The sequence below is a fragment of the Notechis scutatus genome, chromosome Z (genome assembly GCF_049901735.1).
Source record: "Notechis scutatus isolate UNSWTSFEM ecotype Mainland chromosome Z, rNotScu1.2, whole genome shotgun sequence".
NCBI classification, from domain to species: domain Eukaryota; kingdom Metazoa; phylum Chordata; class Lepidosauria; order Squamata; family Elapidae; genus Notechis; species Notechis scutatus.
This window is the reverse complement of record NC_142025.1, coordinates 21454694-21471642: the sequence shown is the minus strand read 5'-3', so window position 1 is coordinate 21471642 and position 16949 is coordinate 21454694. Positions and strand designations below refer to the sequence as shown.

The 16949-nt window shown below is 34.8% G+C and overlaps 2 long non-coding RNA genes across 2 annotated transcripts in view; one reads left to right on the top strand and one right to left on the bottom strand.

Moving 5' to 3' along the window:
- Window positions 1-515: 515 nt before the first annotated feature.
- Window positions 516-16949, top strand: part of LOC148128784 (uncharacterized) — a 26373-nt gene continuing 9939 nt past the window's right edge. Inside the window, exon 1 of the long non-coding RNA XR_015746075.1 lies at window positions 516-619. This is a non-coding gene — a long non-coding RNA (uncharacterized LOC148128784). The remainder of the gene's footprint in view (window positions 620-16949) is intronic.
- The window catches only part of LOC148128783 (uncharacterized), a 13368-nt gene continuing 12305 nt past the window's right edge, over window positions 15887-16949 (bottom strand). The window contains exon 3 of the long non-coding RNA XR_015746074.1: window positions 15887-16000. This is a non-coding gene — a long non-coding RNA (uncharacterized LOC148128783). The remainder of the gene's footprint in view (window positions 16001-16949) is intronic.

The window sequence follows — 16949 nt, the reverse complement described above, 5'->3', positions numbered from 1 at the left end:
ACTTGTTCCAGTTCATCACAACCTGGCAGTTCAAAAGCATGTAAATGCAAGTAGATAAATAGTTACCACTTTTGGGAAGGTAACAGTGTTTGATGTGCCTTTGGCTTATTGTAATGCTGGCCACATGACCACAGAACTTGAGAAAATGCTGGCTCTTCAGTTGTGAATCAGAGATGAGCAATGCCCCCTAGAGTTGGACATGACTGGCAGGAGAAATCTTTATCTTTCTTACCGTTTTAACAAAAGGATGAGTTATTTCATGCACTGCTTTTCAAATTAACATTGAACTAAAATATAGGCAATTTTTTATCTTTGGTTGAGGAAAGAGATAGCCCCCAACTTATGACCACAAATGATCCCAAAATTTCTGTTGCCAAGTGATACAATTATTAAGTGAGTTTTGCCCCACTTTATGACCTTTCTTGCCACAATTGTTAAGTGAATCACTGCAATTGTTAAGTTAATAACATGAACATTAAGTGAATCTGGCTTCTCCATTGACTGCTTGTCAGAAGGTTGCAAAAGGTGAACACATGACCCAGGGACGCAGAAACTGTCATAAACCAATTGTCAAGAATCTGAATTTTGATCACATGACCATGGGAATTCTGGAAAGGATGTAAGTATGAAAATTGATAAGTCAATTGTAACTTTGAACAGTTACTAAATGAACTGTTGTAAGTAGAGGACTATCTGTCTAATGTTTGCAAAAAAAAATTAGAAAAAAGCTCAGCATAGAGTCACTTTTGTATAGCCTATACTAGCCTCTATATTTTATAGAGACTTTTATAGATGGTATACTTTTTTTGAACTCCCAGACTACCCCAGAGTGGACAGGATTAAACACCTTTTAAATGCATTGTGGAGTTTAAGGTGTAAAAGAAGTGCCTGAGGTTGGCTGGTACTAAAGGAATTCATTTCAATCATACATCGCCCAAAACACCTCTGAAAATTGTTTCTGATTGCATTCACTTTTGGAATATGGTCTTTGATATGCCACATAAAAAGGCAATGGAATTTGTACACTCAAATAAGTTGCACTGGAAGAAAAAACAGTAGCTTTCTGCTTTCAATGTTAGTTTTCACAAATTTTTGCAGCAACACTTCTTTGCCTTGGCAATTATGTTTGCATAAGTGAATCATAGTTACTTCTACTTTCACGAAGAGCGTTTATTTTGACACTGATAGAAACCCTGTCAGCATCAAGCAATGTTGAGAGATAATGATACCTATAACAGTCTGCTTTTGCCTGTTTAAATCTACCTTCATAGTCACTTCCAACATGACAAGTGCTCTCAATGAGATGCTTTCCTAAAGTATTTCTTTAGAAATAAAGGCCATAAACCACATTCCTATTTAAAGTTCTTTATGCAGCAGTAATACTACAGATAGCTGGAAGTAAAGGATAACGCTGGGTTTGATTTTTGAAAATGATGCAGCAGAATGGTATCACTTAAAAAGCTGCTTATGGTTTAATACTGATTAAACCCTTTTAATTTTGGGAGAAAATGAGAGAGAAGTAAGATAGAGGCACAATATAATCTTGCATTTCAGCAAAAGTGAAGATTAGTAAAGGTGGAATTATTCCTTTTTTTTTTTCACACACACAAAAATATACCCCTAAGTGGGATACTAAAAATGGGATACTAAAATTATTGGAAACTTTCATATATTTTTTTTGCAAATTTCTTCTCTTTTTCAACTGCTATAGCACCACAATCAAGCCAAGAATGTACATATGACAAATACCGCTGCATATTACCTATAAAACAACATTGATACCTGCAGCTCTCAAGAGGAACAGTCTGAGGCTCTCTCATTAATAATAAGTGTAGCTTTGCAGTCCCGTAAGACTCCCAGGAATGACAGACATCCTCCTTAAGCAAGATCAAAAAGTCACTGCCTCCATTAAAATGCCTAGGCTATGTTTGCGTTCTCTACCTGAATTGTTATAAACAAAGGTTGACAACGATTTCAGGATTTTGGTATTTATCTTTTCAACCCAGAGAAAACAGTCTTGAACATATGTGAACATTACAGATCTCCTCCACTTAGAGACAAACAACCTACTCTCCAATAAACAATTTGGTTTCAGAAAAAAACTATCCTGTAATCTACAACTCTTACACTGCAAAAACATATGGACGACACAACTCGACCAGGGCAAAGCAATAGACGCAATCTACATAGACTTCTGTAAAGCCTTTGATTCAGTGGTACACGACAAACTACTCCTAAAAATAAAATCCTATGGTATCTCTGGACAACTGAATAACTGGATAGAAGCATTCCTGGCAAACAGACAACAAATGGTCAAAATTGGGAGCGTCCTATCAAATTCTGTACCTGTCAATAGTGGTGTCCCCCAAGGCAGTGTTCTAGGACCAACTCTCTTCATACTCTACATAAATGACCTCTGTGATCATATTAAGGGCAATTGCGTTCTTTTCGCTGATGATGTAAAGCTGTTCAATACCACAGACAATACTGCTACCCTACAAAAAGATCTTGACTATGTATCAGAATGGTCAAACAAATGGCAACTTCAAATCTCAACAAATAAATGCTCTGTCTTACATATTGGCAAAAAAAATCAGAAAATAAAATACAAGCTGAATAGTCAAGATCTTGTTGATGACCCAAACTCTGTAAAGGACCTTGGAATACTCACCTCTAATGATCTAAGTGCTAGAGCCCACTGCAACTACATAGCCAAAAAGGCATTAAGAGTTGTTAACCTAATCCTACGTAGCTTTTTCTCTGGTAATATCACACTACTAACCAGAGCATACAAAACATTTGCTAGACCAATACTCGAATACAGTTCATCAGTCTGGAACCCACATTACGTATCTGATATTAGCACAATTGAGAAAGTCCAGAAATATTTCACAAGAAGAGTTCTCCACTCCTCTACTCGTTGTAGAATACCTTATGCCACCAGACTTGAAATTCTAGAACTAGAAAACCTTGAATTACGCCGTCTTCGGTCTGATTTAAGCATGGTATATAAAATCTTACATTGCAATGTCCTACCTGTCAATGAATACTTCAGCTTCAACCATAACAACACACAATAGATACAAACTCAAAGTTAACCGCACCAAACTTGATTGCAGGAAATACGACTTCAGCAATAGAGTGGTCAATGTCTGGAATACTCTACCCGACTCTGTAGTTTCTTCCCCAAACCCCAAAAACTTTAACCTTAGACTGTCTACTATTGACCTCACTCCTTTCCTAAGAGGTCTGTAGGGGGCATGCATAAGCGCACCAACGTGCCTACCGTCCCTGTCCTATTGTTTCTCTTATTCTTCTTTTATTTTTCTTATATGTACCCATTTCATGTATTCACAACTATGTATACACTTATACTTATTATCTTGTAAACAATTGGCAAATCAAATAAAATAAATAAATAAATAAATAAAATAAATAAATTACAGATCTCATCTGTTACAGGAAAAAAAAATTATTAGTTGTTTCCAACTTCAGTACAAAAAAAGAGGTGCAGGTACTGGTGAAACAGGTTATCTCTCTTAATGAAAATCAAGACTTCAGCAGAGAAAGCCATGGATTTTGATATAGGTTTAATAATATTAAGAGAGGACGTATGAATTAATCATACCCAACTAACATGCTGTCAATTTTATTGAGCCTATTATATGAATAAGTAATTCTTGATCCAATTCAGCATATGCAAATTATTTATTTCTTTATGCACTGACCTCAGAGTCCCTCTGTGAAGGAAATGAGTGACTTCAAAATTAGAAAAATAGACAGACAGACAGACAGAGTCTGTTGTGGAATGTGTGGATGGCCTTGGAGGAATGAAGATGCTGTCTAGGAAACAATCAGACAGGAAAGGGATAGTTCCCAATGGCTTGACAATTAGAAAAAGGAACTTAGGAAGGACATCTCCCCCACCTCACAATTGATCAAATGTGGTGGTGGGAAGTTTGTATCTTCAGACTTGCAAGATTGCAAGATTGATGTCAGCTTTCCCAGTTAATCAGACAGGAAAAACTATATGAGTTAATTCTACTTTATTGTAAGACTACATTAATAGAACTTTGCAAGGATTCAAGCACGTTATACGTGATAATCTGCTTCAAATATGTTTGAATTGAATTTTGGAGAGGACAGTAGCTATTAAGAATAGTAAATTTAGCCTGTGCTTTGCAACTACAGAGAGATCATTAACGATCACTGGCACTTAGCAAATTTCTTATTAAAAAGCATTAGAAAGCATCTATTTTAAAACCATAGAACTATGGAGTGTGAAAGGACCACAAGGATCATCTAATCCAACTCTTTGCATTGTGCAGGTTAAAACAAACCTTCTTCGTTTCAAACCAATCCAGCCTCATCTTAAAAATCTCTAGATATGGAGAACCCCAAAATCTATAGGTAAATTTGTTCCTATAGAAATAATCCTATAAACCAGACCAATCCTAAACTGTGTTCAATTGACACTATTATAGAACTTTAAAAAGTCATTTTTCCAAATGCAAACCCAATCCTATTTGTACTCAACAATCAAGATCTCTGCTCTTCTTTCTTTAATTTTGTTCTCCTATATGTAAAATACTATAAAATGCATGGGAATTATGTTACCAACAGTGCTATAAAAATGGACATTAGCAAGTTGGAAGTCTTCTCATGTGATCTGTAGTGCAGGTGGAAAGTACAAATTCCTACAGATCTGAATATCATATCATTATCTATATGGGATAACTTACAACAAATGGCCACACTTAGCCACCTGGGCCTGCCCACTCTGCCTCCAATCAAAGCTTCTCTTGTCCAGCTACTAAGATCTGTAGAAAAGGTCCTTTGAAAAATGCTCCTCTGTCAGAGGCTCATCTTTCGAAAGCACAAGAAAGGGTCTTCTCCAGTTTTTTCCCAGGTATAGAAGTGCCTGAGAAATGGCTTTTGGCTGTCATACTCAGCATTCAGGAAATATTTAACAATATATCCCTTTCACTAGACTTTTAAGGATTAATATTTTAATATCTATTTCTGATTAATTTCAATTTATGTTTCTAACTATATATACATTTTCTTAAAGCCACCATGAACTTTTATTAGAGTAGAAAGATGCCACTGTAGTAAATAAAACAAATACAATAATATCCTATTTCTGTACTTACTCTAATCAGAATAAACAAGCCTTTTTTTAATGAAAGCATGGGAATCTTTGAGCATTACAGCAATGTTGGATTCTAACTCCCATCAGACCTAACTCCCATCAGGCCCAAAGTTAGGAATTATGAGAATTGTCAACCTGTCAATATGCAATATTACAGACACAGAGATGGGTACAGAAATTGATCATTAACACTAATAACATTAATAAGACAAAGACTATTTAGCTCAAGGCAGTGGTTTCTGATTGTATCTCTCATAATTAGCCTCAAGCTTCCATCTGGTGATGTGTATGTTAAGGTTTCAGTCATCTTTCTATAGTTTCATATTTTAGTAAAGCAAGAATGGTGAGAAGGAGGAAACTAACACAATTCTTTACATTTTTTAAATATTAATTTTCTGATAAATGTTAGTATTTCATGACATATTAAATATTTTCAAGCAGTGCAACTCAGGAGATGTCCCCATATAGCATAAGCTACAGTTTGCCATATTACATTCATCGTAACCTTAATTCATAAAAATTCAGGTGGGCATATTCCATGTCTAGGAATCTGAGTCCTTCCTTGAAATGTTTACATTTTACCAATTTTTTAAATTTATATTTCAATGTATTCAATTCAAGTAACTCTGGGAGATTCACAATAAAACTCCCTTTTTATGACCCTGTAATTAATTAGTATATAATACACCATTTAAAAAAAACAATGTAAAGTAGAACAAAATGAGATCTGGTCTCTTCATACAACCACAAATAAAAATAAATAACAGCACATCCAATAATGATGGAGCCCTAATTCGAGGCGGGGGAAGTTATGTCATTTTGGAGATGATTAATGGACTAAGATAAGGCCCCACTTCCTCCCCTTGTGCATCTTCTCCCTTCTTCATATCTTTGTTAATTTTTAACCAATTCTACTGTTACTATTTATTGTTTCGATGGTTAATGTTTCATATCATTGCTTTTATTGAGTGTAAGCTGCATAGATCACTGCTAGCAGGATAGGCAACATATAAGTTTAATAAATAAATACAGGTAGTCCTCGACTTACAACCACATTGAGCCCAATTTTTTTTGTTGCTAAGTGAGACATTTGTTAAGAGAGTTTTGCCCCATTTTACGATCTTTCTTGCCACAGTTGTTAAATGAATCACTACAATTGATAAGATAGTAACACAGTTGCTAAGTGAAACTCTTCCCCCCTTGACTTTGTTTGGCAAAAGGTTGCAAAAGGTGACGTTGGGACACAACAACGGTCATAAGTATGAACCAGTTGCAAGCATCTGAATTTTGATCACATGATTATGGGGCTGATACAAAGGTCGTAAGTGTGAAAAATGGTCATAAGTCATTTTTTCCAGTGCTGTTGTAACTTTGAAAGGTCACCAAATGAGCTGTTGTAAGTTGAGGACTATCTGTAAATAAATAAGGGGCTCCATCCATTTTAACCCCTGGTATATTCCATATGCCAACATGACTCCTACTGTTTCCAAAGAAACATTGTAACAATTTAAAAGTAGCAGTGAATGACACATTAAAAATAATAATAGCAGTGTATATATAGGCAAAACCATATCCCAAAAGCTCTCTTAAGCAGTTCCATCTTCCAATCTTCATAAAGGAAAGCAAGATGTGTGTTACTCCAAAGGAAAGGGTTTCCAACAAAAAATACTGCCATATATAAGGATTATTATTTTCACATCTGACATCTGCATTTTCTAAAATTGTTCTCTTTTGTTGTCCCCTCCCTCTAGGGTTGAACCTCTTATGAGAAGAAACATTATCATTTGACACGTTTACAGGTAGTCCTCATTTAATTACCACAATTGGGCCTTGAATGTTGGTCATAAATCATTGCTCTCATATATGATCAGACTGGATTTTATGACTGTTTTCACGACACTTGTAAAGTGAGTCACCTAGTCATTAAGCAGATCATATGGTTGTTTAGCAAATATTTTTACAACTATATACCTATACCTGAAGAATATTTTAGAATATATTACCAGATTTGTTCTTCCTCTGACCAAGAACATTTAGACTAGGTAAAACATCCAGTAATGTTCCATCATATTGACAGAGATTCAGAAGAGTAGAAATATCACTGAGCTATCCTCCAATTAGTTGCATTTAGCACTAGATTACTTAAAACAGATGCCTACTTTAGCTATATTTCTCATAATTATAACACATGAGATGAATAAGCTGAATATATTATACATATAAGAGCTATGGTAGTGCAGTGGTTAGAGTGCAGTACTGCAGGCTACTTCTGCTGACTGCTGGTTGCCTGCAATTTGGCAGTTCAAATCTCACCAGGCTCAAGGTTGACTCTGCCTTCCATCTTTCCTTGGTTGGCAAAATGAGGACCAAATTGTTGGGTGCAATATACTGACTCTGTAAACCGCTTAGAGAGGGCTGTAAAGCATTGTGAAGCAATATATAAGTCTAAGTGCTATTGCTATCAGAGAATACACTTGGACTACAGGTAGGCACTAAAGTAATTTAAGAACTGGACACAATTAGAATGAAAGAGTTTTTTTTTTAAGAAAATAATGTATCCTCAAGAATTGCAGCACTGGTGTGGTCCACTACATCTATTAGTTACCAAGCTATCATCAACAAAGTAGAACCATTCTAAGATCAGTCCCAACTTCACTATAGATGGGCAAAGTTAAATCTATACAGTGCAGTGCATATACTTGCAGACCAAAAGGGATAGTGGGACCTCTATCTTTTCTGGTGAAAAGTCTATTGTCCAGGATCTTCTTTCTTTTGAAGATCATTTGGCAGAGACCAATATATGAATTATGATTATGTGAATCTATAGTGGAATATGTAGAGAAGTTGTTTTCCTATCCCACAAGATTATGTTGTCATCACTGCTTTTTGAATTTCACGGTTGCTGTTGTGACGAGCAATGTCATTATCTGGATAATAAGAAGACTTTTTTAAATTAGTCTAAAGCTTTGGGGTACTGAATCTGGACTTTTGTGTGGGCAGAAATGAAGAACTGAAGTAACTGAAGAGGGAAAATAACATTGCTGCCTGAGCAGCAGAGCTGAGGCAAAAATCAGCCATCTACCAGTCTCAGGTGCTTTTTCAAAAGGCAACTTGACTGTTTTTTCCTTGAGGAAGAAGAAGTTTTGTTTCTCATCCAAGAAGCTTTCTTGGATTCTTCTTTCTTGGAGGAGAAGCAAAATGTCTTCTTCTTCTTCAAGAAAAAACAGTCCAGCTGCCTTTTGAAAAAACATCTTTGAGACAACTATGACCTGAATGACTGAGAATCTCCAGAGCAGTTAACCATAGAAAAAAGCTTCAAGATGCCCGTGGTACATTTTCCCATTTTATAACAATGCAAGTAGCCTTTTTTAACCCAAGAGGCACACTTGACTGTTTGATACTAAAAGCACAATCCCAAAATTTAATGCTCAAGATAAACACTTTTGATTTAATTTAATTATTTAAATACAGTGAATATGATAATATCACTATATTTAATAATTTGCTCCTCATTTCTCATAGTAAAATTACAGTTTGGCAATAACTTTTATAAGGTTTCTACAGTTAAACCTAAAGCTTAGTGATTGTGATGCAGCTCTTGGTCTTAGGTTGCACACCCATTATAATCACATTAACTTTCCTCATATGATTTAATAATACTGTTTATTAAAGCAAACAAATAATATGCCCATAGGTGCTTCTTTGTCACCGCTGGCTTTCCTAAGAAATTAAAGAGTCAAAGACTAAAGCATATCTATTGAAATATTATTTCATTACCACTTACGTTTAAAACAGTAACTCATTAAAACAGCAGGCAACACCTCTCAAAATCCATTCCCATTACTTATTAGAAAATAATTATCATTTTAACATCTGGATTCAAACATGTGCATAGAATTATATTATCTTTACAAGATCTTTACCAAACTGCTGCAAAAGGAGTAAATATTATCAGTCTGAAACTATAAACTCAGTCAAAAAAACTTAGAATGCTTTTGTCTATTAACCACATTTCCAAATGTCTTGTTATTAAAAATATGTCTTCCCAAAATAAATGTGTATGTGCTAAAAATGTTGCACTCTGATGTACATTTACTTAGGAAGAAGTCCCACTGAACTCAGGAGGACTTGATTCTAAGTAAACATTGTAGAGACTTGGACTGAAAGTTTTAAATTTGCCAAGATCCACTTAAAATATGCAGTCCAGGAAATATAATCAGCTCCACAGGGGCACATCACTCTTTCAGCAAATCCAAGTGAGGAATGTACAGTGCAAAGTTAGTTTAGAAGTAGAGCCAGGATTCATTTGATTGCTGGAGAACTCAATACAGAAAGAAACTTTTTGAGTCATTGCACAACCCTACCTTTAAACTAGCTTTAAAGTGACAGACCTATATTCTAACTAGTAATGGAAATATTTGTTTATCAAAAACATATTTCCAATATGGTAATGATTCTAGTCTATATTCTACAGTATTTGCTGTATTTAATACAGCACATAGAGAACCCACTATATAACTTGCATATTAAGTAGACATAAATGGAATAACTATTTCAAGAATCACCCAGCCAGCACAGGCAATTTGTAATTGGACTAGATTCCAAAGTGACATCTAATTTATTGCTCAGCAACCAGGCAAAAGAAATTAAAAACAAGACCTCTATTTTTAAGAAGTTAAAATAATGAAAATGTGCAAGTTTCAAATCTTACACAGAACTGCCAAAATTCAGTAATATGCAAGATTTTACTATAGTCAAATTATTACCTAGCCATCCCCAGCAATGGATTAGAATTCACATAATATCAACTTGACTTGAACGGTGAAAAGTTTCTATGTATTATCCTGACTGCATTGGGGAAATACAATGAAAAAGGCTAAGTACAGAATATTTCCAGGAATTCTCAAACTAGGAAGTGGGCAGAAGGAATCATAGTAGGTGCACCCAAAGTTACAATTATGACAGAATTCTCTTCTATTTGCCTGGACAGTGGAAAAGGAAGCAACTAAGTAAGAATGTTCTATAGCTGTTTACAGCAATTAGCAAGTATCGATCCAAAATATAAGAAAGGTTGTATCAAAAATACATAAATCCACATTTTGTAAGTTATATAAAGGTAAGCATGCTTTTTCTTCTTAAAAATGGCTTTAATGATTTTATTGTTTATTTGCTATGAAAAGGAAATAAATATAAGCTTTTATTTTATGAAATTGTGGTAGTTTACTGCATCTTTATTCTGACATGTAAATTAAAATATAATTATTAAAAGTGGCATTTTAATTTCTTACTCAATTCTAAATCCAACAAAATCATGAGTACTGTATTACAATTTATTTATCATTTTAGGGGATCATGGCAGAACTCATGATACGTACGCCAATAGATACAGGAAATCTGATTCTAAGAAAATCTCATTTGAAAGAAAGGTATAAAATAAAAAGGTCAAGAAGACTGATTTGTTAAGAGAGGAGCAAAACCTTGTACAAATATTTGCATAAGTAGTCTTTGGCGTATGACCACTTGTTCAGTAATTGTTCAAAGCTACAAAGGTACTCAACAAATGATGATTTTAACCAATTCTTGGAGTTCCAGCTGTCCCAGCACCCTCCGGGCACTTGACAATTAATTAACACTTACGACTCATTGCAGGATCCTGTGATCCTGTCATTCTAACCACTTACAGCTTTCCAGAAAGTTAATGGGGAAGCTTGCAGGAAGATCCCAGGTCACTGGGGTACTCCCTGATCCTCACATATTCCCCTACCTCCTTCGCATCTATGCTGGCCACTAGCACACAGTCCACCTTGACTCTCACACCTCCCTCACACCTTTGTGTGTGACAAATGCCTCTTGTGCACATCCTTACAACCTCCCGGATCCTCACTGTTTTCCTTTCCCCCCAGAGTAGCCTGCTGGTCTGATATTTGCAGTTTCCTGCTGGCTTCCCCACTGACTTTGTCTGTCACCTAACAACCATGGCATTCAATTAAAGACTGCAATTGGGATTGCGGGATCGCTGTCACTAAGCAATGTGGTTGTGCATTATGATTACATCCCTTAGTGACAGAAATCCCATCCCCAACTGCTGTCTTAAGTTGAGGAGTACTTTTAATATTATGCTTTTATCAGAAAGCAAAACCAAATGGAAAGCTTTTAGCAATGTGTAATATGGTATCTTTACATAACCAAAGGAACTGGAGGTCTATAATGAGGTACCTCAAAGACTGTAGGTCCAGGGTTGTGGGATTTCTAACCACATCCTGAAGTTTAAACCATTATCCAACAGCTGTGACTATCAATTCCCTGCCCCTTTCACCTTCTGGTAACCAAAACATTCAAGCGTTTGACCACAAGTTCCCATTATCAGCTGCTGCTACTGGTGGCTTACAGTCTATCTATAAAATGAATACAGTAATAAATAGTTTGACTTCATAGAACAATAGGGTTGAAAGGAATCTCAGAGCATGGCTGATAGATGAGAAGCCAGCTTTTATTTAAAGATTTCCAGTGAAGCAGACTGATCCTCCTGGCATCTATACCTATTTCTTTATAGTTTTAATCCATTATATCCTCTCCTCTGGGGAGGGTGGAATCTGGACCCTCTTCTCTATGTTCTCTGTTCTTCTCATATTTGAAGACTACTATGAGCTCAACATAACTGAAAACTTTTAACTTTTTACCTTCTTGGGCCAGGCTTCCAAATCTCTCACCCTCATGATAGCATTTTCTTCCTGATCAATTATTGTATAATTATTTGTCAAATTTCATCTTTTTACTGCAAGCCTTTTTCTCTCTTCTCTGAAGTATAAGCCAACCACCTACCCATCTCCAGTGTTATGCCGTATGCCGCTAACTGATGAGCATCTCCTTAATTCTATCATCCAAGTAAATGGGTTACCATTTGGTCATGAACAAGATAATAACAAGTAAAAGAAGAGCCAGTTTTGTCTAATGATTAAGGTAGCAATCCAGAAACGGGGAGACCATGGCTGGAGTTTGGAGTCGAGCCATAGGCATAAAAGCTAGCTGGGTGACTTTGGGTCAGTCAGTTTCTCTCAGCCAAATCCACTTCATAGTGTGGTTGTTATTGAGAAATAGAGGAAGAAGGAATATTAGATGTATTTACCACTTTGTGTTATTTAGAAAAATAATAAAGACAAGAGTTTTATGGCACTCCACATTAAACTTTCCTCTAAACTGAAGCCATTAACAATCTTTGTGCACAATTATTCAGCCAATTTTGGACCTGTTCAATACAGTAAGGACTAGCTGATATCTTATTTTTTTAAGGAATCTAACCAGAGAGACTTTGCCAACATCCAGATCTATTATGTCTAATGCACTCCTCTTATTTATTTAAATTAACTAAAATTATTAAAGGATATTAATATTAATCTGGGTAAGGCGATCCATATTCTGTTCCTGAATTCTATAAACAATTTCACTGTAAATGTACAGAGATTATTAAAGGGATGAGGAAAGAGATAAAAGTAACATGAAGGTGCCATATATAGCCCTGGTGAAATGACAACCAGTGATAAATCATAGGCCATTTGTTGCAGAAAAGTTTAAAACATGTTGAATTCTTTAGGCATTCCAAAGAACATATTCCATTCGTATTTTAAAAACTGTAGGAGGAGGGACAGAAAAACTCATTAAGCTGAGAAATCAACCCATCTTTCTCCCCAGTAGTTCTAAACATTCAACAGGTTATTAAGTATCCAAGTAGTAAATAAGTATCCAAGATAACGTTTCATGTAAGAAAATATGCATGAATCTGATAGAGTTTAAAATAATGAGTTGCTATTTCTATGATCTAACAGATTAAAGTTCACTTCTTAAATAATTTAGTTTAATCAACTTGGAACTGATCACAGTGATTCATCTCATTACTCTTATGTTAGAGGTGAAAGGGCCTTTTGCTGCTTGACACAGTCTGGGTGAGGTCCTGATAAACAAGGTGTGCCAACATTAACAATAGAGCCTGCATAGTCATTCATCCATAGAAATATGTAAGAATCTGAAAAGATTATGGCACAGAATTTGCAGATATAACATCACCGGTTTTTCCAAAAATGCTGACATACTTTGCAATACTGAAGATATGATATTACTGAGGGTAAAGGTAAATTGTGTTTTGCTTGGATATGCAAAATTGCTGCATTCTTAAAGAGAAATTATGGTCTCTGGGCAATATAGAGGGTAAAAATGTAAGCATTTATTTTTATATTCTCTTTTGTTTGATCTAATTTAACTAGTAGTGAGATGGCTTAATATTTGATATTTGAAAAGCAATCACATTTAGAGTTAGTTCTTTACTTATTCCAAGTAAAAATGGATGTTGTTTCCATTTAACTAGACCACATGTATATATTAGGCATAAAATAAGGTAGAATCACACATAAACCATAGCAGTACTTTTAACTATTCATTTCATATGTTATTTGTTTGCTTGTTTTTTTGTTTTGTATCTCACCTTCATTATTTTTACAAATAATTCAAGCTGGCAGACATAACCAGCACACCTTTTTCCTTCTATTTCTCCCACAACAACAACCCTGTGAGGTGGAACAAGCTGAGACAGACAAATTGATCCAAAGTCAACAGTTGCCTAAGTTCTTGTTCTATACACCAACTGGGGTACAATTATCTTAAAACTAGACTGAGTTAGATTTTCAGTGTGTTTAGGTCCAGAAGGTTCACTGAAATTCCATCAGCATAAAAACTAAAATATACCACTCAACATGCATCTGCTTGATTTTTTAAATAATCTGCTGTGTTCTGAACAAAATAAGCTTTTGATTAATAATCTAAATTATATACTTTTAAATGTCAATAATTCTTGAATTCAATATTCTTGAATAATATCTATAAAAGGGAAGGCTTCCCATGTTTTATTCAAGATGCTTCGGGGAAACTAATTTATTTTTTATTATTTTACAATTGCTTTTATGTTGCTGTAACGGGAAAATCTTACAAGCTTACAAAGTTAAAACTAAATAACTTAGCAAAATATAAATAATATAATAAATATCAATAACTATAATTAAACCTTCAACAAATCATATAATTACAGTCAATTGTATCTTTTAATAGTACTCTTTAAATTCTATTTTTGTAATCTTTTTATTACACTATAGAATATAAATAAGAGCCTTATATAGTAAGAGTAATAATTACACTGATATAGGTAGTTCTTGATTTACAATCACAATTGGAACCAGAATTTCTATTGCTAAGCAAAGTGTTGTTAAATGACCTGCACCTGATTTTATGACTTTTTTTTGCCATGATTCTTAAGCAAATAACTGTAGTTAAATGAATCACAGGGTCATTAAGGAAATCTGGCTTTGCTTGTTAGAAGCTGGCTGAGAAGATCACATGATCTTGGGATGCTGCAATGATCATAAATACATGCTGGTTGCCAAGCACCCAAATTTTGATTCTGTGACCACAATGATAATTGGGGATGCCACTGTGATCATAAATGTGAGGACTGGTTATAAGTCATTTTTCAGTGCCATTGTAACATTGAAGGGTCACTAAATCAATGATCATAAGTCAAGGACTAGCTGTATTTACATAATAGGACTGGAAGCTATTAACATTGTAATGATTAAAGTAAATTAAAACTTTCAAAATATAAAATTCCTATCAAGTAAAATATGAGAGGTAAATGGCAGAGCATTGCTTAAATTGTAGAATGATGCTGAGTATAATTTTGAGCAACTGTGAGGTATGTTGAATTAATTTATAAAATGAAAAAGAGAGGGAGGGAAACTTGGAGGTTAAATACTTATCAGTATTTAGCAGTTCCTTTCGCTTTTTCTTTTGATATAAATTACAATACAGTGGAGACTTCTTAGTATTAAGCTCAACGATCCAGACAGCTAGGTTTTTTTTACAGCTTTCTGAATATTACCTATGAGAATACTGTTCTTATTTTAAATTCTGTAGGAAGAGAACTCTAAAAGAGACATTGGAGTATAGCACCCAATTGGTATAAATGTAAACATAATAAGCATAAACCCAAGAATATCAAATAAATAATAAAATAAATCTCCACAGAAAAATCAGTAAGAATATTAAAGCTTTAATCCTGGTGGAGGGGAAATCTGATGTCAAAAAAAATTACGTAACAAGGGCATTCCACTAATAAAAAAAAAACCAATACAGAACTTTTCTTTCAGCTATCCATTTCACCCTTAAGAGCTATAGAATTTATAGCAGCGTAGTATTCGTTTAGCTTTGGAAAAATTGCTGTCTAAAAGAGATAGAAATATTATTGCCAAACAGATATTGAAAAATCCAGTGCTGAAGCACAATTTTATTTCCAATGCTTCCATAATTATCAGAATGATTTGATACACACAATAGTTATTTGATAATTGACTATAAGTCAATTAAAAGTCCAATTGGATAAAGTCAAAGGCTATAACTCGCAGTTATTTCAGAGAAGTGTTAGTCAATATAATTCTAACATCAAATGAATAAATCCCTTGGTTTAGACCAGGTCTAGTAACCTTAAGATGTGTTGGCTTCAATTTCTATATTTGGGGGAATGGGGTGTAATGGTTCAATGGTTAAAGACACTGAGCTTGTCAACTTAATGCTGACAGTCTGGATGCAAGATCCAAGGGCTATGTGACAGGATGATCTCCTGTTATTTGCCCTAAGATGCTGCCCACTTAGCAGTTTGAAAGTATGCAAATGCAAGTAGATAATAGGTACCATTTTGGTGGGAAAGTAACAGCATTCCGTGCACCTTTGGCATAAGCCACATAACCACAAAAATGTCTTCGGACAATGCTGGCTCTTCGGCTGTGAATCAGAGATGAACATCGCCCCCTAGAATCGGACACAAATGGACATGGGAAACCTTTACTATTACCTGCTTTACCTACATATTATCTAATACAGTTCATCAGTCTGGAACCCACATTATGTATCTGATATTAGCACAATTGAGAAAGTCCAGAAATATTTCACAAGAAGAGTTCTCCACTCCTCTACTCGTTGTAGAATACCTTATGCCACCAGACTTGAAATTATAGAACTAGAAAACCTTGAATTACGCCGTCTTCGGTCTGACTTAAGCATGGTATATAAAATCATACATTGCAATGTCCTACCTGTCAATGAATACTTCAGCTTCAACCATAACAACACAAGAGCACACAATAGATACAAACTCAAAGTAAACCGCACCAAACTTGATTGCAGGAAATACGACTTCAGCAATAGAGTGGTCAATGTCTGGAATACTCTACCCGACTCTGCAGTTTCTTCCCCAAACCCCAAAAACTTTAACCTTAGACTGTCTACTATTGACCTCACCCCTTTCCTAAGAGGCCTGTAGGGGGCGTGCATAAGCGCACCAACGTGCCTACCGTCCCTGTCCTATTGTTTCTCTTATTCTTTTATTTTTCTTATATGTACCCATTTCATGTATTCACAACTATGTATACATTTATACTTATTATCTTGTAAACAATTGACAAATCAAATAAATAAATAAATAAATAAATAAATAAATAAATAAATAAATAAATAAATAAATAAAAAATACTTAACAGAACAATTACATTTGTACCTTTGGATAAATATACCTATTTATAATGCAATGCCTCTCCTGTTTCTATAATTAAAAAAATCATTAATGCTTTGGTTAAATATGCAGATAAGTGATATCTCCAATGACTAGTATGTTAAGATGTTAATAAGACATAATGATGCTCCTTAATAAACGTCCTTTTTCCTCCAACTGACGACATCATTATGAAAAGAGTAAATACAA